This window comes from Eschrichtius robustus, chromosome 16 (genome assembly GCF_028021215.1).
Source record: "Eschrichtius robustus isolate mEscRob2 chromosome 16, mEscRob2.pri, whole genome shotgun sequence".
Classification (NCBI taxonomy): Eukaryota; Metazoa; Chordata; class Mammalia; order Artiodactyla; family Eschrichtiidae; genus Eschrichtius; species Eschrichtius robustus.
Window position 1 is genome coordinate 39,760,507 of NC_090839.1, and position 26,162 is coordinate 39,786,668.

Here is a 26,162-nt window from a genome sequence, read left to right on the forward strand (position 1 = left end):
GAATAATGCATGTTTCTTCTCCTTGTCCCAAACATGCTCCTTGGATAAACCTGTCAGCCACAGAACACTAGGCAGAGGGACCCTAAGCCTTACCCAGTGCACCAGGAGTTAGGGTTCTGTTCCTCCCCACAGTGTCTGTGATTGACAGAGTACCATGCTGGTTAAACACGTAGACTACAACTGACAGCCTAGGTTTGAATCCCAGATCTCAGTTTCCTCATCTGTGAAATGGGGTTGATAATGCTTACAATTTACAGGGTTGCTATGAGGATTAAAGCTAACACACACACATATGTATATATACACAGGCATATGTAATTCACACATATGTGTATACATTCAGAAAGAGAACAAGAGAGAGAAAAGAGAGAAGAAAGAGAATACTTAAAGTAGCTTCTGACACATCGTATGTGCCATCTAAATCTATATAAATGGTGGCTACAGCCACTGCTGTTGTTGTTTCAGGTAGTGTTTAGGCCTCAATCTTCTAAATCCAGTGTTTATTTTACACTTACAGCACATCTCAGTTTGGATGCTAAATTTCCCTTTGTAGTTGAGAAACCTATGCAGGATAAAGTAGATTCCCAGGCCTAAATTGTTCTGGAGGGAGCCTGACTTTCTCCAGCTCATCTTTCACTTTCACCTGTTAACCCACCTGTGCTTTGGTTCAGTGGATGCTCAGCAAGGCTGTTCACTAACTTTCTACTTAATCCACCCACGGCTCCTGCTGACCTAGATTTGCTGTCTTTCTCAATCCTCTTCCAGCTTTTCACAGCCACGAGGCCACATTGCAAAGCTGAATAGGGCGTGGTTCATTGAGGCAGCTCTCAAACCTTGAACCTCCCTAATCCATAGGCGGTTCCTGACTGCTTTGGTTATCTTGACTCCCTGCACCCCCCGCCCCAGGTAGAGAGCCGCTAGAGCCTCATCTTCCCATCTTCACTCCATGGCCTTGTGCGTGGGACTCTGACTCCCCTCTATTCCTCAAGGCTGGCAGCTTCTGGGAGCGCATTGGACTGTCTCTTCTCTGCCCAAGTCTGTTGCATGTGCTTTGTGCTCTCAACCATTCCCAAGGTGAGTCATCATTCATTCCTTTGCTCATTCATTCATCTAGGAAGTCTTTATTGAAAGCCTACCACATGCTGCGCTTTGCAGGGAATGGATGCAGACAGACGTTGGCCCTGCCCTCACCGGAGAGGAAGGTCTATGGCAGTGAAAGTGGTACTAACTTTTCAGCATCAAGGATTGTTCCCAGACTTTTTGCAGTGTAATCTGATGAAAAAAGGCATTTAGGCAATTCTAGAGGAGAAAGAGGTTGGGGGTGAGGTGGGGAACCAAAGATGGTGTTTAATTTTGGATACGGTACTTTGAAGGTGCTTGTGAAAGACCCAAGGGGAGATGTGGCTAAATGGCTCTAGAGCCATGCTGTCCAACATAAACATAACGCACACCACATATGGAATTTTAAGTGTTCTAGTAGCCACATTAAAACAAGTCAAAAGGAACAGGTGAAATTAATTTTAGTACTATTTGTATTTAACCAAGTATATCCAAGATGGTATCATTTCAGCATATAGGAAATCCTGCCATTTGCAACAACATGGATGGAACTTGAGGGCATTCTGCTTAGTGAAATGAGCCAGACAGAGAAAAACAAATGCTGCATGGTATCACTTATACGTGGAATCTTAAAAAAAAAAAAAAAAAAAAAAAAGTCAAACTCATAGAAGCAGAGAGAGTAGAAAAGTGGTTTGCCAAGACCTGGCGTTGGGGGTGGGGAAATAGGTAAAAGGGTACAAACTTTCAGCTATAAGATGAATAAGGTCTTGAAGATCTAATGTAAAACATGGTGACTATAGTTGATAAACATCGTATAATTGAAATTTGCTAAGAGAGTAGAACTTAAATATTCTTACACACAAAAAAGGAACTATGTGAGGTGATGGATATCTTAATTAATTAGATGGTAGGAATTCTTTTACAGTGTGCACATAGATCACTGTGATGTACATTTTAACATTTTATTTGTTAACTATCCCTCAATAAAACTAAAAAAAAAAAGAAAATTTGACAATTTTTTTGTACTAAATCTTCTAAATCAAATAACATATTTTATACTTACAGCACACGTCAATTTGGAAACTAGATTTCTATTTAGAGTTGAAAAGTTTGTGGTTGAAAAAATAGATTCACGTATTTAAATTGTTCCAAACATAGTTAAAAGCATTCCAGTAACTGAATTGAGTATCATTTAAAAAATCTAAATAAATTAAAATTAAATTGAATTAAAAATTCAGTTGCTCAATTGTACTAGCTGCATTTCAAGTGCTTAATAGCCATTGTGGTTATTATCTACTGTTGCGACAATGCGGTTTCTAGAGCTTAAGTGGGAGAACTGGCCTGAAGATTCCTCAGACTACAGATGGGATTTGACACTTCACCCAGGAAGAATACATGAAGGAGAAGAGATGCTGGGTGACCTCCATGGGCCTGCCCCTCTCTGTGCTATTTCTGAAACTTAGCCGTTGCTTATAATGGTTCATTATCTGAGATTTGGGCATGTGATGAAGATCCTAGGCCATGTTTGAAAATGGGACCACCGAGATTGTCATTGAAATGTGGATATCTGTTGTTTGAGTATGAGAGTATGTAGATGTTTGCTGAGCCCCCCTGTTTGCTGAGTCCTCCTGACCCCTTGGATATCTGGGTAAACTTCGCACAAACCCTATCTCATGGCCTGCCAAGGCAGGTGCTCTCCTGAGATTCCTTCAGCTTCACCATCTCCTCTAACCTGCAGGATAGGTTTGGTTTCTGTATCAATTCAAGTCATCTAGTCTGGAAACCTGGACCCTTTACTGCTTTCTACGAAAACTTCCCTCATTGTTGAATTGGGCATCTTGCTGAAGGTTGGGGTCAATGACAAAGTGGAGCTGTTAACGGCATCTCTGGCTTCCCTCTGAATCCTAACCCCTCCTAACTTTTGCATGGCTCTCCTCCTTCTCCTTCCTCAGGGACCAACACATTGTCTGGTTTCCCCATAACAGTTCTGTAACTTAAACTGGTTCTTGTGTTTTTCCATAAATCCTAAATGTCTTGTCAGATGTTTACATCCAAGCAAACGCAATAGCCTCCTTAAAGAATTTAGATGAATAAAATGTGTCCTTCTCCTCCACTATTACAACTACTTTCCGAACTGGGTCTTTAATTCTTTATCTTATCCTGTGCCATGGCTCATCTTTATGTTCCCTATAATGCCTGCTCACAGAAAGTGCTCAGGTTATATTTGTTTAATGACTGCCCCTGTTTCCTGCTTCCCATAAAACCTCTCTTTCAGAGGAGAGTTGAAGTAATTGTTCCTTTGCCCATTTCATCCAGGCCACAGACAAAACCACAGCTCATATTGTGGCTGAAGCTTACTGAAAGCTTCCTTTCCTCTAGATGCAGCCAGTTTATTTAATCACATGGTAGAGTTGGCCTGAGGGTAACAATGGGCCAGGGTTGTTGGAACAGTGACTGCTTATGGTTGAGGGATGAGGGCCTTCAAGATTTAGCATGCTGCGGCCCCCGAAATTGAACCTTCAAGTCTACGAACTTGCAATGAGTGCGGTCAAGATGAGAATATTGGCTGGTTTTGAGCATCATCAAGAAACAAAACATAATCTAGGTAGTTTGGATGCCTACTGATGGCTGAGAAAGAAAATAAGAATTTGTGTAGCCTTAAAGGGTAAAAATTAGAGCACTGCCAGTGGCCTTTGAGGCACATCATATAGGCAAAGTGAAGTGGCAGCTTGAGTTGCTAAAGAATTATTTTGTTCATTCATTCATTCGTTCACAAGGCATCTTCTAGGCTAGCATTTACTGAGTGATTAACATGTATCAGCCACTATTCTAAACACTTGCATCAGCTCACTTAATCCTCCCAATAACCTGGTAATCTGGCATTGTAAGAAGCTAACTTGCTCACGCTTATTGAGCCAGTAAATGGTGGAGTCAGAAATTGAACCAGGATGTCTGACTCTAGAATCTTTTGACTTTACCACTAGGTAGGTGACAATACTGTCCTCCTGTTCTTCTGGACTTTATGTTCCAGTAGGTGAGACAGCCAGTAAACATAAGTAAATATTAAATAGGAAATATTATTTCAGACAGTAAAAAAAAGGATATTGCAGAATAATGATATTGACTAAGTAGGAGAGCAGAGTGGCTCCTTTAGCTGGATGGCCGGGCATGGCCACTCAGAAAAGACGATATTTGAACTGAAATGCAAACGATGACGAGAAGCTAGACACATGAAGATCTGGAAGGAGGGCGTTTCAGGCAGAACTTAAACAAGTTCTAAGGCAGGTCTAGTAAAACTGTTGATGCTCTGCCTAGATCCCCTTCCCTGGGCCGAGGCACCCATTCCCTAGCTGTGGATGTTGGTTGCTATCTGCTCACAACTTCATTTTCCCTCAGCCGGAAGAGAATGCCTGAGATTATGTCCTCCCTCGGGGGGTGGGCCACAGTCAGTGGCTGATTGACAGAGCGGTACAGGATGCTGGTCCCATGTCTCAACTGGTGCCATGGGATCACCTGGCCAGCCTGGTCTCCAGTGGGGACCACATCTTTGCTTGGCTTCTTCCCATTTCCTCTTCAGCTTCGCTCACTCTCTTTCAGTTTTGTCCTGAGATCCGTCTCTCAATAAACCACATGCACAAGAATCCCCATCACAGGCTCTGCTATTAGGAAATCCAATCCAAGACAATGGGAAAGAGACTGGTGTCATGGAAGGACAACAAAGGAGGCCAGTGTGGCTGAAGCATAGGGAGCAAGGGAGAGAGCATTAGGGGATGAGAGTGCAGATGGGGGAAGAGGATGGCCAAAGGGAAATTAGGCAGACTAGGTGAAAGCTTAGATTTCATTAAGAGGCCAACGGGAAGCCTTTAGAAAGTAAGTGGGGTATTCAAATACTCGCTCCAGTTGTGGTGTAGAGAATGAAATATGTGTGTGTGGGGGGGTGAGGCAGAGAGCCTTGCTGACCATCAATTGTAATATTCCAGCCAAGAAATCATAGTGCCTTGAATTTAAAAAAGTAGTGGCCAAGGAGGTGAGTAGGGGCTGGATTTAGGGGATATTCTCGAAGTAGAGTTAGGACTTCCTGTTAGATGGATCTGGCAGAGTTAAGAAATCTAGGTTTACTTAGTAGTCAGGCAAATGGTTAGGTTGGTGGGAACAGTACTTGCTTTATCAAGCCCTGGAAATGTCTCAAATGGGTTGTCTTAATTCCAGCTTCCTCATTGGTGCATGAACCTGAAAACTAACACAGTTTTGAATTAACATGATACAAGATGGTAGTTAGGAGAAAGTAATAGAATCATTTAGTTGTGACTTTCTCCATGAAGTCATCCCTAGAGTTGTTCGTACCTAAGTGTGTTTGCTCCTTCTTACTCTGTCTGTTTCTTTAACATCTACAGTGTGGCTTTGATCAGATGCTCCTTTTAAGCTGAGAGAAGGCTGTTCCATAGCTCCCTGCTTTCTTCTGGGCAGGTGACTTTGTACATGGCTTCCTGCCACAGCAATTGCCTTGATTAAGCAAAGGCCAAGGAGCCCCGCAGCACCAGGGAGGGCAGAACACCATTCTCATCTTGCTCTTGATTCCAAGCGGATGTGAGTGGGAAAGAAAGTAAGTGTGGAGTGACTGTGTGAGAATAATTACCTTTCCCCCCAGAGAGCCTCCTGGAATATGGAATAGATTAGGACACGCGGAAGCTGTGAATACTGCAGATCATGCCGAGAGGGGCGGTGAGCATCCCAAGGGCCCAGGCCTCCCTGATTTCAGGGTGAGGCCTGGAATTAGCGGGAGGCCCTGGATGGGAAGTCTGGGCTCCTGGTGCAGGAAGGGAGCTTTCCTTCATTCTCCTTTGTTCAAAAGAGAGACTTTTTTTTTTTTTTCTCTCTGGTGGGAGGTAGGACACATGTATAACCAAAAATTTATTAACTCTTCTTTACTTTCTTAAATCAGGGAGGAAAATGTTAGCGTCTGTGTCTTCCAGGAGCATATCAGTCACAGAGCTCCTTGGGGATTGGGGATGCAGTGATTGGAAAAGCAGATCCACTAACGAGAAAAGTGAGTCTTGATCACAGAAAGATGCTTTAACAGACCCACAAAAATTTGGAGGGACGGAGTCCACATGGGCCTTTTAATTGATGGAAGTAAAGCATTTACAGTATGAACAATAAGTGGAAAAGAGGTCACAGCTTTTCTTGATCCACTGTGCCCAAGCCAGCCTCCCCCATCACTTCCTGCTTCATGCAATGCCATTGTGCCTTGACTTGCAGCCAAAATAAGTACTTAATTTTCTATCTCTATGTGTACAAGCAATATTTGTCTAATTTTTGGTGATGTCTCTATGTGTTATCAGTGTCTTGCACAATGTAAATTTTAAGAGGACCACGAGGCAACATTTGGTGCCAAACACAGAAGTAGGTGCAAATTTGCTGCTTTGGGTCAGGATATGGCCTTGTTTCCTATCTCATATTCTTCCCCCAGCCGGGTAAGATCAACTTTCTCTTCTACCTATAGGCCTGTTGAGCCTCAGTCTGACACCAGTTTCTACCCCCAGCAAAAATCATGTAAGAAGCTTCCTGAAAATTAGAAAGTGGTTCCTCGTGTCACATCAGTTTGGCTTTAGTTAACAAGGCTAGAGGAGTCAGTGGGCCATCCTTAGCAGGATGTCAGGCAGGCAGCTGGGGCTGTTTAGCAGGTGTTAGGGATGTAATGTGGAATTTAGGAGTGAGTCAGAAGTAGGAATATACCTTTGGGAAACGCACAGTGAGGATGGGAGCCAATGAGATTCATCATGGGATAAAGATGGACAGTGCAGTAAGCAGAGAACAGGCCTAGGCTGGCATTTTGGGGAATACTCTCCATTAAGTAATGAACAAAGAATAGAGAAAAAACACTGAAGGACACTTCAAAGGAGCAGTAGGCCAAGTCAGAGGGAAACCAACATCACAGAAAACCTAGGAAGAGAAGGGTTCATCTTGAGAGGCGAGAGTGCTGCTGGGAATAAAACCAGGATGGGCGGCAGACCAAGGCCTTTGAGAAGATAATTTCGAGGACAGAAGAGAGGAAGAGCCTAGATGCATGAGAAGAAGGAACAGGCCTCCCATTTATTTGGTGCCTTCTCAGTTTTGTACTGGATGGTATTCAGACAATAACTTGTTTTACTGAAGGATAAAGAGAGATGAGGAAGCAGAAGACTAGGAGGGAGACTGATAGAAAAAGCAAGGCTAGAGATTGGAGAGTTATTGATATTTGTGTGTTCATTTCCTTTTGGATGAGAAGGTTTGAGCATGTGTTGAGGAATTGGACAAGTAGCCAGTGGAGGGGGAAAACAGAGACCATAGTCATGGTAGGAGGCAGGTATAAGGGGTTAACTGGTCCATGTGGCAGGGGAAAGTTTCTCCCAAGATGGGCGGGAAGGAAGAAAGTTTGTGTGATGATCCAAAGAAAACTTAAGGAGTTTGGGAGGAAACTTGTGGGAGTTCTCATCAGATGTTCTCAATTTTCCCAGGGAAGTAGGTGGGAAGGTCATCTTTGAGAGTGAAGGGGCAGGGGAGGCAATGGACCTGGAGAATTGAAGGTGGTGAGGAAGGCTGTGGTGGTGAATTCCAGGACCGGGAGGACACTGTGGGTGATAAAAAGGGTTGCAGCCAGGCACCGAGCCCAGGTACCAAGGTCCCCCTTCTCTGTTTACTCTGCCCCAGCCCCCTTCGGCTCCCATGCTGACAAGGGCCAGGAGAGCCTTTATACGCTCAGAGATTTATTGAAAGGAGGGGAGATAGTAAAAGGGAAAAACTCAGAATTGCTTTCAAATAGTGAGGGAAGATTTTACAGAAGAGGAGAGAGTTTAGAAGAAACCTGATCTGAGAAGACACAGAAAATTCAAAGAATAATAAGGGGCCTCTTTGGAAACACATCCCTTAGTTTTTGGGGGAAGGAGAGAAACGATTATTATTCAGTAGATTGCCTGGATTCCTCTTTTTGCTTCATTGTACCACTGCCAGAAATTGACTTGTAATACAGTTCAGCCAACCTTATCACTTCTTACCTCTGATAAACAATGGATCAGGGCTTTTTCAGGTTACATGTGTTTTTTAACCATCAGCATTATGCCCCATAGAATATTTTCATAGCAATATATATACATTGAATGCCAGAGCATTCAACCAAATGTGGGGCCCTTCTAAGCATGGCTCCCTATGCAACTGTATGAGTCATATACTCAAGATATTGGTCCTGAGCTTCCCTGGTGGCGCAGTGGTTAAGGATCCGCCTGCCAATGCAGGGGACACGGGTTGGAGCCCTGGTCTGGGAGGATCCCACATGTCACGGAGCAACTAAGTCTGTGCGCCACAACTACTGAGCCTGCACTCTAGAGCCCGCAAGCCACAACTACTGAAGCCCACGTGCCTAGAGCCCATGCTCCGCAACAAGAGAAGCCACCTCAATGAGAAGCCTGCGCACCACAACAAAGAGTAGCCCCTGCTCACTGCAACTAGAGAAAGCCCGCACGCAGCAATAAAGATCCAACTCAGACATAAATAAATAAATAAATAAATTTATTAAAAAAAAAAGATATTGGTCCTGGAAATAACCCAAGGGCAGTAATACAAGTTGCAGAAACCTCACCAGCTTTCTCCATTCCTTACCTCTCACTACTGAGCTTTAGTTTTGGATACTTGGTCTAAACCCTGGGCCAGGTTCTCCTTTAACTCTCCTTGTAAAAAAAAAAAAAAAAAAAAAAGGAACCAGCCCAATGTACCACTGTTACGATCTGCTGCTCAGTGACTACCCTGGGAACCTGGACCGGGAGCTGGGAATGGAATGGTATGATGGAAAGAGCTGGGCATGGGTCAACCTGGGAGCCATGCCCCAGTATGGATCATGCGTTGGCTCCTAAGTAATTTTTAATTCTTGCCCAGAAGTGACTTTCTTATAGAACCGCCTGTGAGGTATCATCTTCTTGGTTCTTTGAAAACAAAAATTTGGCAGCCAAAGCAGGCTATTCAAGTTAGGACAGTCTTGAGGGGAGAGAGGGAAATGCCCACTTTGCCATTGGGCGTAAGCTTCCAATGGAAAGTACATGTCCAATTTGTGATGATATTCACAGTAGAAACCCCCCCTCCCTTCTCTGCTTTCTGATGGGTGGTATTCTAAGCCCTGACTATAAAGTTTTGTCTTCAGTGACTAACAGTTTGGTAAATCTCATCTAACTTAAAAGATTTGGAGTGGAGGGAAGAGTTCTCCATCCTTGAGGGAGTTTTCGTAGCTGCGCTGGGAATTGTATCAGGATGTCCCATCAGAGTGACAATGAGGTGGGATTTGAGATTCATACAAGACCATGGGTTAGAAACCCTAAAGCCTGCTAAAATTCAGGTACAAACAACTATGCAAGTTCAGAATAAGTAGGTCAGAAGTTGAAGAGAAGAAGGAGACTTGGTGGGGAGGGGCTGCCCAACCTCTGGATGGCATAACAGAAAGGTGCTGGAAGTTTTGGGAGAACAGCCTCTGGGGGAGTGGTGGGAATTAGGAGAGTGGGACAAGTAGGAGGACAGAGCCAAAAAGCCAGCTATATAAAAGCTCTGGTTACCAAGGCAACTCGTTCAGCATTTTCTTCTCTTTCCTCTAAGGTATGTGGAGTGTAGTTGCCAAGCAGAGGTGGTGGCTGTTGGCTGAAGTGGGCCTGGTAGGAGGCAGAGCAAGAGGAGGCTCTATAGGAAAGAGTGTAGAAACATACGAGTATCAACATAAGCGAGTGTAGAAACGTATACCTGTGCAGTCCTCGACATTCAGTTGTTCTGAAGAGGAAATCTCTGCATTTTCTATTTTTGGCCTGATAAATAAGCTCTTCCAGGGTAAGGACTATTTATTCTGTTCTTGTCCTTCTATTCTAGAACATATGACACCATTATCATGCCCTCATTCTCTACCCCTTATTTTGAGGGGGTATGATTGAGGCATAGTTTGGATACAGTAAAATACAAAATTTGAAGGCTATAGTTTGTTGAATTTCTATGTCTCTATATACCTGTGTAACCACCACCTGGATCAAGATAGAGAACATTTCTATTCCTCCATGATGTTCACCTGGATCCCGTTCCTATCAATACCTACCCCTCTCAAACCAGAGGGAGCCGCTGTTCTGACTTCTAACCCTGTGTAGTAGTTCTCCCTGTCCTTCAACTTCATACATATTATTTTTATCCTCTGTATGCTCAGCCCAGTAATGTGAATGCTGTATGCGGGCTTGGTTGAATCATAGAAAAAACTAATAGCTTAATCAAAAGAGCTGTGGAAGCATGGTGATGTTACTAAAGGTTTGTGATTTTTACCAGTTAGACATCATGTAATCTAGAGAAAGTGGCTTTCTTTTTTTTTTTGGCTGCGCTGCGTGGCTTGTAGGAGTTTAGTTCCCAACCAGGGATTGAACATGGCCCACGGCAGTGAAAGCACCAAGTCCTCACCACTGGACAGCCAGGGAATTCCAGGATGCCAAGGCGGGACAAGAGGAAAAAAAACACCAGGGGAAAAGAACGAAGATCATAAAGTGAGAATGCACGTATGAAAGATTAGGTGTTCTGAAGATAAGCACTTCAAGTGAGTGGAGGAAATTAGCAATAGCAAGGCGCCTTAATGAGGTAAACGACTGTCTGTTTTTCGTACACATTTGTAAGCCTTGCAAGAGCAAGGCCTCAAAAAATTGGGTAAAGGCTCAGAATTGTTTCTCTCCACGGAAATCTTTAGTAAAAGGCGAAAGAGTTATACGATCTGAAGAGAAACCAGAGTATGCAAGTGGCTTTCTGAATCTCAGTTTCCACATCTGTACAGTGAGGGCCATAATTCTTTTTTATGTGCCTCAAAGGTAAATTCTGCATGAATCAAATATTTAAGGCAGACTATTTGGCATTTGGGGTTACGGTATCTTTTGGAGAGCATTAATTTAGATGTTACATAAAAGCATATATAAACTGTAAGATGCATTACAAAATATGATATTAAAGTATTAAGATGTCGAGTGATTGTAATCCTGGATATTTCTATCTGTGGATGCCTCTATGGAACTTGGGTTTCTCCTCAGTCATTCCAATGGTGTATGTCTGAGTGCAATGTGGTTATTACATGAAGTCTTCACTCTTCTGGAACCTTCTGTTACATGCCTCTGGTCTTTACAAAGTGATCATTAACTTCCAGGTGGCCTCCCATTCTGACTCCGGCAATGGGCCAATTTCTTGATTCTATCTCACAATGTAACTTCCAAAGTAAATGTCTATTAAGCCTTTGTGTAAACATTCCAGGCCTGTAGCAAAATCAACTGAACATAAATCACCCAAGGAAAAGGGTTTAGGAAAATGTGTAAGTTTGAAAAATGAAGCAGTACAGTACAGTTTCATTGTGGATCTCTGGCCTCAGTTACCTCAACTAAGATTTCTCTGGTCTACATCACAGTTCATCCTCAGAGGTGGTGGTTTTCAGTTACTCCAAAGGGCTTTGCCCAAATATAGAGAAAACAAGCCCTCTGCATATAAAGACACCAAGATGCCTATTTGGAAATGGGCTTAACTGACCTTCTAAATAAAAGCCAGAATCTACCATGTCCTCGTCACTGACTGTATCTTTTCCACATTTAGAGGGTTTGGCTTTAGAAATCCAAGAGAGTGATTGTGATAAATTTGTTTTGCTTCAGTATTCCTTCTTTATTTAGAAATGGATGGTGGATGAAAGTTTTTGCTTTTATAAATTGATTTTGGATTTTTTTCCTTCGGGAAGAAGGGTAATAAGATGAAATGAAAGCCCTGCCTGGAGGGATGAAGGGGAGCGAAGGGAGGGTATTTGATGAAGTTAAAGAACTTGGCCTGAGACTTGCCTTGGGGGGCTCAGGTGCGCATTATATCTTTCAAGCGTAAACTTGTCAACTTGACAATAGTTACTGCAAACTTTACTTTTTCCGAAAATATGACCCAGAAAGCATATTTGTGGCACTACTCCTGTGCAGAGGAATCAACCTATTTGAAGATAGTCATTTTCAAATAGGTTATCACATTTTCAGAGTAGAGCATTTCATCTCAGAGAACATTTTCTTTTCCACATACCTAGCAGGCTCTAAAGCAATATCATGGCTTCTTCTTGTGTCTTACCAAATAAAATATATTGTCAACCTTACTCTCTCTCCCTGTTGAAAAGAAATGTAGAAGAAAAGACTCACCAAAAGGGAATTTTGATATTATGTAAGGATGTTGTAGAGTTTGATAAGCTTTGGGACGAGTTACCAGGAAAGATCACACCGTATCCTTCTCCAGAAGATAATTCAGGAGATGTTCTTGGCTGAGTTCATTTGGCTTTGGTTCTGTCTGGATGCACAAGAGAGTCAAAGCACTCTAAGACTTGCATTGTATCCCTGTAGTCACCGATGTCCCTGCCCGGCTCATATTCCTTTGCCCAAGCCAGGAGGTCACTTGCAGATGGCTCTAGTATATGCTGAGAGCTTCTTGCATCTCTAAGCCTGAGTGCATCTGGTCCTGCAAGGCTGCTTCTCCTAGGCATGGGACAGGCTGGAAGTCTTCACTGCAGGGTCATAGCCCCAGAATTGCCCTTGACAATGAGGGATGGAGTTAGCAGATGAACTCCCCAGCTGCATCCTCCCTCAGAGGGACAGTTCTGAGGTCTGTTGTGTGTTCTACAAAGTCACTCACAGGGACCCCGTTGGGATTGTGCCTGGTTGACCACAGTGGTAACCTGCTCATAGCACACCCTTCATTGCTTCCTTCGCTTTCCTGCTTCTGCTGGTTCTTCACCTCCTGTGTATTTGCACACAAATATGTTTCTCATGGTCTGTTTCTGAGAGAACCCAAACTAAGACAATACCTGACCTCCTCGCTTAAGGAATTGCTTCGGCCAGGCATGGAATCTGATGAGTCTTTATGACATCAGCTGTAATATTTAAATAAGAAAATAATAATAATAATAATTTATTTAGCATTCACTATGTGCCAGGCATAGTTCCACATGTCACTGTCTCTTGCTCTCTCTCTCTCTCTCTATAGATAGATATATAGATATAGATATATAGATATATAGATATAGATATATTTACCTCTATGAGGTGTGTATGCTTACCATCCCCGTTTTGCAGATAAGAAAGTAGAGGCATGGTGATTTGCTCAGTATCACAAAGCCAGTAAGTTTCCAGCCAGGATTCAAACTCAGGCATCTGCAGCCAGCATTCCTAACTACTAAGCCATCCTGCCTGCTCCTTTGAGAATCAAATAAAATAATGGACATGAAGGTTACTAAAAAAAAAAGTTCTCTATAAATGAGAGGGATGATTATAACTAAAACCTACCCAACCTTACCCTTTTACTACTCTCGTGTGTTGAGGGGATTTCAGCAAAAGTCGAGGCTGGCACCAAGTCTGCCCCGCTCACCGAGAGCCGCTTACAGATGAGTTGAACTCAGTCTAAAATGATAATAGATTCCATTTCCTAATTACTGTTTGTTTGTTGGAGTGATTGTAAAGACATCCATTGTCAAGATTAGGGAGGTTTCATTGCAGTGGATCGCGGGAGGCACTGGGGCAGCTAATACATTGAGGTGCATTAAGAATTATATCACCACCAAAAGATAATCTTGCTGCAGATGAGATTGCTTTGGGCATGTGTTCCAGTGTAGGTGCCAAAAATGCTAAGACTTGGAGAAAGTAGAGCTACTTCCTCTGTATGCTTTGCTGCTTGGAAGGGAGAGAGAAAAATAGCAGGAAATGCTCATTTCTTCTCCTGGGATCTTTCAGGGACCTCCTATCTGAACAGGATGGTTGAATTTTGCTTGGGTAAGGGATGACTTGCAAGAAGATGAAAAACACAAGTACAGTCCTTCTCTACTGCTCCCGAGCAGCTGCTGGGTACCGCGTAGTGGGAGATGGTGTAAAAAAGGTGTGGGGACAGGTGTGGCTCCAGCTTCATGGCCGAAAGCATCCCTGGAGGGCAGCTCCAGCAGAGCAGTTGGGAGTCAGAATCCTGAAAAAAGCAGAAACAAAGAGGCATTCTGCTTTTTTTTGACTATCTTCAATGAGGCTGTTTTTAGAGGGGCATAAAGGTAGTCATGATTTCACAGGCAAATTGGAAGGAACCTAATCTCCACCAGGCCTGGGAAAAACTGTTTAGATATTACAAAGACACAGAGCTGGGGAAAAGAAATTCAGGATCCTGAACACTTCCATGGACTTCAAAGTATAAGTGGTGGGTACAGTTGACAATGGAGTTGACCTCTGTTCCCTTGGTGCTTCGGTGGACCGTCTCAGGACTTGGCACACTGCCGCCCTTCCAAAGCAGATGGGGGAATAAACACCATTAGCACACTGATAAGTGTTTGTTTTCCTTTGGCATTAGGGCTAAGAAAAATAAAGTGGGGAGGGTATCAGGTCCTGAAGTAAGCCTTTAAAACGTTTCCCTTTTTGATTTTTTTTATGATGGTCTATTTATAACAGCAACAGTCACAAAGAAAAAAAAAAAAACTTTAATTACCCCGGGACACATTTTGCCAAAATTGCATTTAAGTACTTTTTATTTATGAGCAAGACGCATTATCTTTTATGATGTCTTTAAACCAATGAGGGGAAGTTGTGGGTATAAACCAAGGTGTTCTGTGGCCTGTTGTCTTTTTTTGAATCCCTGGAAAAGATCACCAAGAAGGATGCTCCAGATAACTTCATCTGCCAGGCAGTTTGCATGAGACGAAAGAGGCCTTTCTGAAGTCCATTAAAGATGATTCATTACTATTGGTCATACACGTTTGTGTTTTATTGCTTAAATGCATAAATCATACATTGGCAACTAATTGTATCTGCCACACTATTTTAGGCCCTGGGAGGACTAGAGAGGTACAAGATGTGATTATTATTCTCAAGGAAAGTCGAATTCAATTAGGGAGACAAGATGGCCATGTGTGTGATAGTTAGAGACAACACAAAAGCATATGATTAAGCAGCGAGTTGCAATTACAGGCTGTGAGTGCTGTAATTCTCTTAGCTGTGACACAAGAGGTGTTGTGGAAGCAGCAAAGCTTGAGACAGGTCTTGAAGGACTGGGGCAGTTGGAACAAGTTGGGGAGGTGTGGAGAGGTCATTCTAGGTTAGGAGAATGGCATGCACGAAAAGCACGGAGGTGAGAATGCACATGAATGTCTATGACACCTCAAACAGAGCAGCCTGCTAGATTGGAGGGTTTGGGCAAATGAGTGAGCACTAAGATGAAAGAAAACAGAGCCAGAGACAGGAAACAGGTTGTTCTAAAATCATGCATTCATCTTCCTCTCAGTTCTGTTACAAATCCATGTTAGATCATTCTGTTTGTCCATTTGCTTACTGTCATTTTTTAAAGGCATAATCTGTGTATATAGCACGGTGCTGGGGGACATGGTCTGTCTTAGTTTGCATTTCCCCAGAGGCAGACCCTGATACAAGGAGCCCAGGGCAAGTCATTTATTTGGGAGGTGATCCTAGGAAACTCTAGAAGGGGGTAGAAAAGTGAGACAGGGAGGTAAAAGAAGGCCATAAGGGGTGCGTCATCAAGATATTTACCAATGTGGGCAGCTGGAGCTTAATTCCACTAGCAATGGAACTCAGTATAGGATGTGCTTCAGATGGTCCTGCTTGAGGGGTGAGGGAGTTGGGGTATTTATCCACCAATCCCTTTCAGTCACTGGTCGAGGGCTGCTATTGAGGGCATTAACTCCCGAACACTTTAAAAAAAATTTTTATTTTATATTGGAGTATATGGTTGCTTCCATGTCTTGGCTACTGTAAACAGTGCTGCAGTGAACACCGGGGTGCCTGTATACTTTCGAACCATGTTTTTCTCCGGATATATGCTTAGGAGTGGGATTGCTGGATCATATGGTAGAATTCGGTAAAGTTGAAGGATACAAAATTAATACACAGAAATCCCTAACACTTTTGTACCAGAAAAAGTCCACAAGCAGAAGTTGCAGGTGTTTGCAGTAGGCAATTTTGGTGCTAATATGTCAGTATTTTTAGCCTGGAAGTTGGAGATCATGCATTTTAGTCGCCTTGGGCTGCTATAATAAAATACTGTAAACTGGGTGGCCTACAAACAACAGACGTTTATTTCTCACAATCTGGAGGATGGATGTCTGAGATCAGGGTGCCAGCATGGTCAGGTTCTGAAAGCCCTCTTCCAGGTTGCGGACTGCTGACTTCTTGTTGTGTACTCCCATGGTGGGAAGAGGATGAGAGAGTTCTTTGCCATCCCTTTTATATCGGCACTAACCCTGTTCCTGAGGGTTCCACCCTCATGACCTAGTTATCTCCCAAAGGCCCCACCCCCAAATATCATCACATTGGGCTTAGGGTTTCAACATATGAATTTTTGGAGGTCACAGATGTTCGGTCCATTGCACTGTGCTTCACATCCTCAAATGAAGGTCAAGTCACCCTGGGACCAAAGTCCTTGACTAGCGGTTATTTACCTTCTCCCATTGCTTCCCGTGTGTTACCATGGTCTGCTCTGATGCAGAGCAAACTTTGGAAGGACAGCTGTACAGTTTGGGATGCAGAAGCATGAGGGAGAGTTTTAGTTATAATACGACTCTACCTGGGTTGGTTTCCTTCTAGTTCAAGGAATTTCCAACACAGATGTGAGCAAGATTAATAAATATGATAATGGCTCAAATTTGAAGGATCCAGAACAATGATTCTGGGTTGGACCCTGGGTTTTTAGTGGAGAATATGTGTCAGTGAACTGAACCCATATTTTAGTTTTCATGGGAAAACTCAGATGGCATCATTAAAAATCAGAAAACAAAATACCCACCCACCATCCACCCTTCCCCCAACACACATCCCTTCCCCTGCCCTCCATGACACGTAGCATTTCCACAAGCTACTTGGGAAATATAAATACATTCAGGGATTTAGCTCAGTAATTTATTTTCTCTCCATCTGCAGCAACACTTTATGCCAGTCGTGTTATGATCCAGTGGGAGAGAGATCAGTTAAAGAGAAACCACAGTAGAGAAAGCATTTAAGAACAACATTTTTGCTTACTAAATTTTAATTTTTAAAATTTGCTTTGGGTTGTGTTCAGTTAATAAAGAGAAGAAAACAAATAAGAAAGGAAAACAAAAAAACATTTTGTTTTTCCATATGCCTTTGTGGAATCCTGGAATTGAAAGAAATCTTGAAAGTCCATTTTAATGGTCTTAACTTTCTGTCAATATTTGTTGAGTTGAACCAAAGTTATATTTCATATGAGGGATAGACAGAAGACTTACAGAGAGATTAAAGCTCCCTCAATAAACTGGTATTTGTCTGTCCATCCATCCATCCATCCATCCATCCATCCATGCATGAATCTTCTTACCATTAGAAAATTCTTTTATTCCAAGTGCTGTCAATGCCAACTCTTTTTCAGTACATGAAAAGGAAGAAAATCTCTCTTTATTACAGAACAGATTTTAGAGCAGGAAGACGATTTCTGCCGAAATCGATTCCTGCCGAAACCTGCATCAGTGTGAGTTAGACTAATTAATTACAGCATCTCTCTCTGATAAGGGTTCGTGTCTGGGTATCTCAGGCTAGCTTTTTTCCCCTGGATAATTTTCACTCCCCCTTTGTAATCTAACTGGTACTTTTACTACATGTAAGGTCAGAGGTTTTTTTCTTTTTTGGTTTTTTTTTGTTTGTTTTTTAAAATATTTTGACATAAATGAACAATTTTGGGAGTGCACATGAATGATCTGAAAGATGTAAAAGGTGACTTAAAAATGGAAAGTCATGCTCATAGATAAGAAGAAAATAAGATAAGGATGCCAGTTCTTTAATTTATAAATTTTATGTAATCCCAATAACAAGAAGATTATTTATTAAAACTAGGCAGCTGATTCTAAAATTTATTTAGAAAGGTAAATAATTAATAATGACATTCTGGAAAATAAAAATAATGAGTGGTGACTATTAAATTTTATAAAAACTTATTAATTAAGGCAGTATGGTACATGCGTATGAATAAGAAAACATCATTGGAACAGAATAGAAACTCCAGAAACAGACCCTAATACACATAAGAATTTAAAATAAGATGAAGGTTGCATCTAAAGTCAGTGAAGAAAGATTATTCAATGAATTAGGTTAGGACAACTAAATAGCCCATCACACCTTACAGTATGATAAGTTCCAAATGAATAAAATAGTTAGATGTTAAAAAAGAAACCATAAAAATATAAGAAAATGCAAAAATTATAGAAGGGGGAAAGTCTTTCTAATGATGACAGAAAATCTGTAAGACATAAAATCAAAGATTGATTAAAAATAAAGTGTTTGTAGCCAGTAAAAATCACCAACATCAAAGTTAAAGAGAAATGACAAACTGGGAAAAATACTGTAATTTTGTCAAAGTGTTAGTTTCTGTATGCTATGAAGAAGGCACACAAACCAACAAGAAAATGACAATATCAACTAAATAATGAACATAGAATGGTTTAAACAAAAGGAAATTGATAAGAAAAGATCATTTACTTTGCTTATGAAAAGAGAAATGCAAGTAAAGCTAAACTAAACTAAGGTACAATTTCACCTGTCAAATTGGCAAGACTTGAAAGTTGGTAATGCCTGGTGTTGCCAGTGCTGTAGGTGAATGCAGACTTCCAAGTGTAGCGGCGCATAATGTAAATGGCAGGGGTCAGCACACCACAGCCTGTGAGTGAAATCCAGCCTGATGCCTGTTTTGGTACTGCCCATGAGCTAAAAACAGTTTTCACATTTTTAAATAGTTGAAAAAAAATCAAAAGAATAACATTGTGTGTCATGTAAAAATTATATAGAATTCAAATTCCATGTCCTTAAATAAAATGTTATTGGAACTAAGTCATGCTGATTTCTTTGGTTGCTCTATGGTTGCTCTTGTGCTCCAATGGCAGACTTGAGTAGTAACAACGGAGACTGTCTGGACTGTACAGCTGAAAATATTTACTTTTACTTTTTCTATAGAAAAAATTTGCTGAGCCCTGCCCTACAACTTGGCAATATCTATCAAAATTATAAGTCCCCTTTGACCCAGTGAATTGACAGCTAGGAACTTATTCTGTAGACGCACTTGCATATGTGTAAAATGACACATGTCCAGGATACTTCATTACAACATTGGTTGGTAAAAGATTGGAAATGACCTAAACGTCTATCAGTAAAGGACTGGCTGTGTAATTATAGTACATCCACATAGTGAAATACTATGCAGTTATAAAAAAGAATCTACATGCCAAAATGGAATAATCTCTAAAATACATTAGAATTTTTAACCATGTGATTATCTTACCTGTTCAAAAAAGGTTTTGAAAAATTCCCTTCCCTTCTCCCATTCAGTTATTCTCTATCTCAATACCTGGTAGTATTTTCTTCATACCATATCTCCATCTGAAATTTTTGTTCCTCTGTTTACTTCTCTAGTATCCTTCCTAGACTAAAGACTCTTCAAGATTGGTGACTTTGTCTGTATTGCTGACTGTCCCAGTGACAGCACCTGAGCCCTATGGAATGAAGCACCAGCTCCCCATCGCTTAAGAGGCAAGGATGTGGGGGGTGGATGGCATATATATGGGCAAGGGGCTCCCTTAGGAAAGAGGGACCCCAGTGAGAGTCCATGCAGGATTCTGACAGTGGGAGTCATAATTCTATAATCTTTGAACCCTCCAGTAAATCCAGTCTTCTGCTACCACCATTATCACAACTGGAGACCAAAGATGCAGTGAGAGAAAAACCAACAGTCAGCAAGTGAAATAAACGGAAGACCTTGCTGTTTCACGTGTAGCTCCTGGTGTTAGATATTCTAATGTGCAGTGTAGTTTGGAACAGAGGAAAATTAGAAATAATCCGAGTGTCCACTGACAGATCCATGGTTGGGAAAATGCTGGAGTGCCTTGCAGATATTAGAAGGAAGAAGAAAGACCACTATAAATTGACTTGGAAAGATGACCAAGAGATGTAAAGTCAAGAAAGCAAGTTATAAAATAGTTTGTGTGATATGACCCTGCTTTTTAAAATGTTATGCATAAGAAAAATTAAAAACAATGGAGAAGGCCACTCTGTTGGCAGTGGTTGTTTCTGGAGGCCTGTGAGAAGAGGAAATTTCACTTTTTATGTTGCATATTTATGTAGTGTTTGAATGTTATTAATGTTTATAAATTTCTTGTGGAATTAGAAAGAATAAATGAATCTATATTTGTATTTAGCTCTGTGTATAAATGTCTGAATTCCTGACATGGGAACCTTATAATAAGGAATACACATAACTTATCTAGAGAGCCCAGCAAAGAATAAATGACAGGAGACTAAGGTTTGGAATCTGGAAAGGAAGGGTGCCCATCAGGATTCATGAAATATGACTCTTGGGAACTAGAAGAGTATATTCTTTTGACATTGGTTCCCTAAAAAGAAATCGAACAGGGCTGGAGATGTGGGAAAGAAGGATGGTTGTCAGAATATAGGGGCCCTAATGTTGAAATAATAATCCAAGGACTAAAGTGGCTCCAGGATGGAGTTGAGGAGCCATGTCCATATACCACCCCCTATAAACACCTGCTGTCTTTGTTATTATGTCCTGCTCTTATTTTCTTAATTTTTCCTGATGCAGCTGAGACAACAAGACAGGGTGGTCCAGGGCTGGGAGTGGAGACACCTGGATTCCAGTCCTTCCTCTCCCCTGGACTTGCCCTGGGACTTCGGGTTGTCCACAATCTTCCTCATTTCCTCAGTTTCCCATCCCCAGCAAGGGACTGACCATGTCCTCATGGTCTCAGATGATGGTGTGTATATCATGGGATATGGATTTTTCTTAGACAAATGTTTGCTATAAAAGTGTGTGTGGATTGACATATACACTAATATGTATAAAATGGATAACTAATAAGAACCTGCTGTATAAAAAAATGAATAAAATTCTAAAGTTCAAAAAAAAAGAAGTGTGTGTATGTGTGTATCTAATCTTAATTTTTTTCTGGCATCCTATCCAGAACTTTCTATCATATTTCCCCTTTGCATCTTCACTCTGAGGGTCATCATGCAATGGTAGGGCTGGAGGATGACGTAGAAACCATCTGGCTCAAGTCCATCTGTTTCCAAATGAAACCCAGGGAAAGCTGAATGTCTTGGTCTGGACAATTCTCCAACTTCAAGCTGCACAGGAATCACCTGGAGATCTTGTTAAAACACAGATCCTGATGCAGTAGGTGAAGGGTGGGCCTGAGATACTGCATTTCAAACAAGCTCCCAGGAGATACTGATGCTGCTGTTTCCCAGCCCGAACTTGGGAAACCAAGAGTACAGGATACAGAGCTTCTCAGAGGCAGAGGATGACCTTGGCCCAAATTCCCCCACTCACTGTCTAGTGCTGTTTCCTACAGGGGACATAATTTGTTGTAAGACCTAAAGCTATCATCTATCTGAGAAATTTGTGTCAGAATCACTTGGGGGAACTTTAAAATTTGGGGGCATCTGGGCCTCTCTCCCAGAGTTTCCATTTGGTTACTACAGGCTGAAATCTGGGACTTAGTATTTTTGTAAGACCCCCTGATTATTTTGATTTATTCAGCTCATGACCAACTTTTGGAAACCACTGTCTAAGTCATTTAGGAATATTGAATTATATCTGGTCTGATCTGAGTTTTCAACTTTATTTTAACTTATTTTGTTAGTGCTTATTGAGTCCCTATATATTTCTTGTCACTTCCTTAACCACTGAGAAGAGCAATGCACAAAAAAAAAAAGAAAAAAAGAAAGGATAGAGTATATTAACTCCCATGAAACTAAAAGGATAAAAACGAAAATACAGGAAAATGATAGAGGAGAATACAAAAGTCAAATAAGAGACTCGATCTTATAAAAATCATGGAAAAATAATATACTAAGCTAAGTATGCACACAAATGTTAAGTGCAGCCAAATAAAAACAATTCAGAATTTACCATCTATGGGTAAAGAGATGGCAAGACTGTGAATAACTTATATACAGTGGAACACATCATATTCACATTTACCTTATGTAAAGTTGCCTCTACAGGCTTAATAGAAAGGAGAGGGTTAGAGAAAAAGAACTGTAAAGTGTGGACAGTTTTGTCCAGTGTTCCCTTAAAGGAGCAAGGGATGCTGAGTCAGTCAGACCCACTTCCCGTGCACCCCTCATAGTATAAGCAGCTCATAATGCTGAGACTGATTGTTGGGTTTGAAGATAAACTCGAGCCAGTTTCTTCAGTGATCTGTTTGTATAACAAAGGAAATACTAACTGTATAAAAAAGAAAATAAAAAAAATTCCCTTTGATCAAAAAAAAAAAAAGAAAAATCACACGCATTTATGACTGTCAATACAGAAATATACACAGCCACCCATGCACAACTCATACATATCCTGGGTCTGGGGGCGAGTCATTAGAGAAGATATATTTTAGACTGCAAAGACCCTTGGAAAACCTTTTCTAGAAACGCATTTACTGCCACCTCCATTCTCCTTGTGTGTTTGGATTAAGACAACCTAAGTATCATCTTAGAGTAAAGAACACCTAGACTTTATTCTAAAAACCTATGTTCCAAAGATTTCTGAATGTTTACTCCTGTTAACTTTGGGCAGTTTTTCTCTTTTTTGTCTTGTATTTTGACTCTTGTGACAACCAAATAATAGTGGGATTTGCTCTCTCACCATCAACATCCACATCACAATCTAGTTGGGAAAATCATTCAAGAGCAGCCATCTGCTGGGGGAGCCACGTGAGCCTGGGAGGTTGCACCTCAAAAAGGAATGCTCACGTTTTGTGTGTTCTCTCAGTCCTCTATGGCTCTATACTGTTGCTTCCTCTAAGGTGCCCACAACAAGGATGGATGAATCTATCTTCACACAAGCACAGTTCAGAGGCATATCTTTTCCAAGCTTCTCAGAAAGAGTTGTGCTTTGTTCTAGCACCTGACCTCCAGCAACAAGAGACTTTTTCATTTTTTATCAACATTTAATTGCAATCACTGCTGTTTTATGACCTGACAAAGGCCTTCATCTCCACGGTTTGGTCATTGTTTCCTGCTCTTTGGTGGGGCTTGATGATCACCTTCCCTCCCAATGTTCATAGAGGTGTTAGCCCAGATGAATTTTCTAGCCTGCAACTGGGTGAGGCAGTGGCTGAATCATGTGAGTTGAGTTTTGACATTTAATAAGACATGAGTTATCTTTGAACGATATATCCCTGCCACTAGCCTACTGTAGGCAACTGAGAACATGCTCTGCCTGCACAATGGCATCTCAGTAATGGAAAGAAAGGGTGATTATTCAGAAGCATTGGCATCTAGGGAAAAATCTGGAAAGCGTCAGGTCTTGGCCTGTTGTCACTTTTATTCTGCCTCATTGAGAACCCATGGTCTGCCAGATGACGGGAGGTTGATGATATGGAAAGTAAAAGATGGGGCACCAGGGTGATAGGTAGTGGCCTCATTCTCTTTAGCTAACACTGGGCTATCCTTTATATTTGTCATATAAAATGATTTGGTGGCACTCAAAGTACAAATAAAAATGTTCAAGGCTCAGATGAAACAAGTTTGGATGCTTGTCACCTCCAATAACGGTCTTAAGAGAATGGAACTGTCAACATATTTAAGAAACTAATTTATTTTTCTGGCAAGAAATAGAAGCAATGATCCTAGACTCCCAGGATTCTCAGGGTTTTCTCGAGCATTTAATATACTGTTCTCCACAGTTCTCATTTATTTCATGCATATTCGCCTTGACTCCCAGATAGATAGACTCTGTATTTCCCAAAGGTAAAAAGCAGGTCTTTATGTTTTGTTTCTTTTCTCCTTACACACAGCATGGAACATAGTTCCTAGCGTATGATAGAAACTGAATAAATCCTTGCTATTGCTAATAATAGCTATACTTAGGGGCCTCAACTATGTGCTAGTTATTAATCTGGGTGCTTTACATAATAGTTCATTTAATTCTCACCCAATCCCTGAGATGGATATATTGTATCTCTTTTGAGACTATGGGAAGGATGTTAATACTTGCATAATGGCAAAGGCCAAAAGCAAAATTTGAACCCTCGTGGTTTTGGACCTTTTCACTGTGCCATGTTATGTAGATTGCACCATGTTGATAAGCCTTGTTCTGGGTCTGAGATGTGTCTTCTTCAAGCAGACCCTGGCCATCAGGGTCTGGCCTCAGATCCTTCTTGACTCAGTAGGTGGATGATGTTATACTGAGAAACATGTAAGTGGAAGCGTGGTGTGAGCAAAGAGAGGGTGTATTCTGCAGTGGTGCTCTTGAATTATTTTTGTATTTTTGATCATTTCTCCTGGTTTTGGATTTGGTATAAGCCCATGTATTTATCTTTGGATTAACCAGGATAAAACCCAAGAGCTGATCGAAACCCTGCTGTATTTGCCTTTCTCAAAAATAGTCCAGCTGGAAGTTGTGAGAAAGAATTATTGGGAGAGAGGTCCAGGAGATGAGGGTCAGCTTATCCTGTTGAAGCTAATGGTGGGAATCAGTCACTGCTCGACTCTTGTTTCATCTTAGTGTGAATTAGGATAAAGGCACTACTTCATCAAGATCTATCTCTATTAGCTGGAAAATTCTTGTAGTTTACTAATTTTATTAGAACTGCCCAAGGCCTAATATTCCTTTTCAACATAGCACTCCTGGCAACTTCCACTAACCAACTGGGTTGGCATATGTGATAAAAACTATTTGTGATCCCTGATTTAGAGGTTTTTGTTTTCTTCTTTCTAATGTGTCTTTCTTTTCTAGTTGCAAAACAAAACACCAGAAAAAGATGTGCTTCATTTTGGTTGAAGCCATGGGTATTCCCTTGGGAGGATCCTTAGTCGCTGGGCTGGTTTCTTACCATATCCAGCTGGAAACTCAGGCATAGAATGTTTCCTATCTAGTTGCCTCTTTTTTTCAACCAGTAAGTGATATAGTGGGTAGGGAGAGGGGAGATAGATTTAGCTCTCTCTTGCTGTTATTTAGAATGAGAGCCCAAAGACTTTTGTTGGGAATAGATGGTCACAGGTAAATTGAAAATTCTGTATGCCATCTTAAAACCCGGTGGCAGCTTTCCTGAATTTTTCTGAAAGTGACACAAAGGGAACTCAAATGTCTTCATATGAGAGAGATATACTTTTGAGGGAAAATACACAACTTAAATGATCTGGAATATTCCAGAATATTTGTGGTAGATTGATTGCAAAGATGTCTCCAATTTTCTATCACTTTCTATATCCATACCGTTGACAATGTGATCTTGCAGCTCACTTCATCAATAGGTGGAGTCTTTCCCATGCCCCCTTGAACCTGGGCCAGCCTCACGACTGTGCTTTGGCCAATAGAATGGCATCCAAGGGACGATGCGCCCATTCTGATCCTAGGCCTTGGAGGCCTCATATGCTTCTGCTTGCTCTCTTCTGCCCTTGCCATGTGAAAAAGCCTGGAATATCCTTTAGTAGGACGTGGAACAGAGATGAGCCATCCCAGCTGAAGGCATCCTCTACCAGCCAGTCCCCAGCCAATCCAGGAACATGGGTGAACTCAACTGAAATCAGTTCAGCCTGGCATGAATCCCCAGAGCCACCCAGCTACTCATCAGCAATAATAAATTGTTGCATCTTAAGCCACTAAAATTTAGGTGAGTTATGCAGTAAGTGCTAACTGATACATATTCTGATTCTAAAGATTGTTTTAATGGATAATTTACATAGCATGCCTAGAGCCACTGGCTTTGGCATCTAGCAGATATTTAATAAATATCAATTCTTGTTTTCCTTTTCCTTCCCTAAAGGGATGTACTCCCAGACTGGAGTTTGCAGGTTTCAGCCAGAAGATAGAATGGCAACTTGATAGTCACATCACATAGGTATACATGAGTTACCATATCTCATAACAGTCACTAGAGATAGGGAGTAGTTTTTTCCTAGGCTAGACAGACTAATACTTCTTTCTTGCCTTAGAAAGAGACTTCAAACATTTAAAAACACACCCCTGAACTACTGGCAAGTAAATTATACTATTTCTGTGTTTATGTAATTTGGAGGAGCAAAACTGTCAAAATATGGAAAATACTGTTAGGAAAATTGAGA

The 26,162-nt window shown here is 41.3% G+C and overlaps 1 long non-coding RNA gene and 1 other non-coding gene across 2 annotated transcripts in view; one reads left to right on the forward strand and one right to left on the reverse strand.

Moving 5' to 3' along the window:
• Positions 1–20,151, forward strand: part of LOC137750675 (uncharacterized) — a 37,317-nt gene extending 17,166 nt beyond the window's left edge. Inside the window, exons 2-3 of the long non-coding RNA XR_011070526.1 lie at positions 19,500–19,616; positions 19,746–20,151. This is a non-coding gene — a long non-coding RNA (uncharacterized lncRNA). The remainder of the gene's footprint in view (positions 1–19,499; positions 19,617–19,745) is intronic.
• LOC137750804 (U5 spliceosomal RNA) lies at positions 10,718–10,833 on the reverse strand. Its single transcript, XR_011070587.1, has one exon. It is a non-coding gene; the product is annotated as a U5 spliceosomal RNA (small nuclear RNA).
• Positions 20,152–26,162: the final 6,011 nt, after the last annotated feature.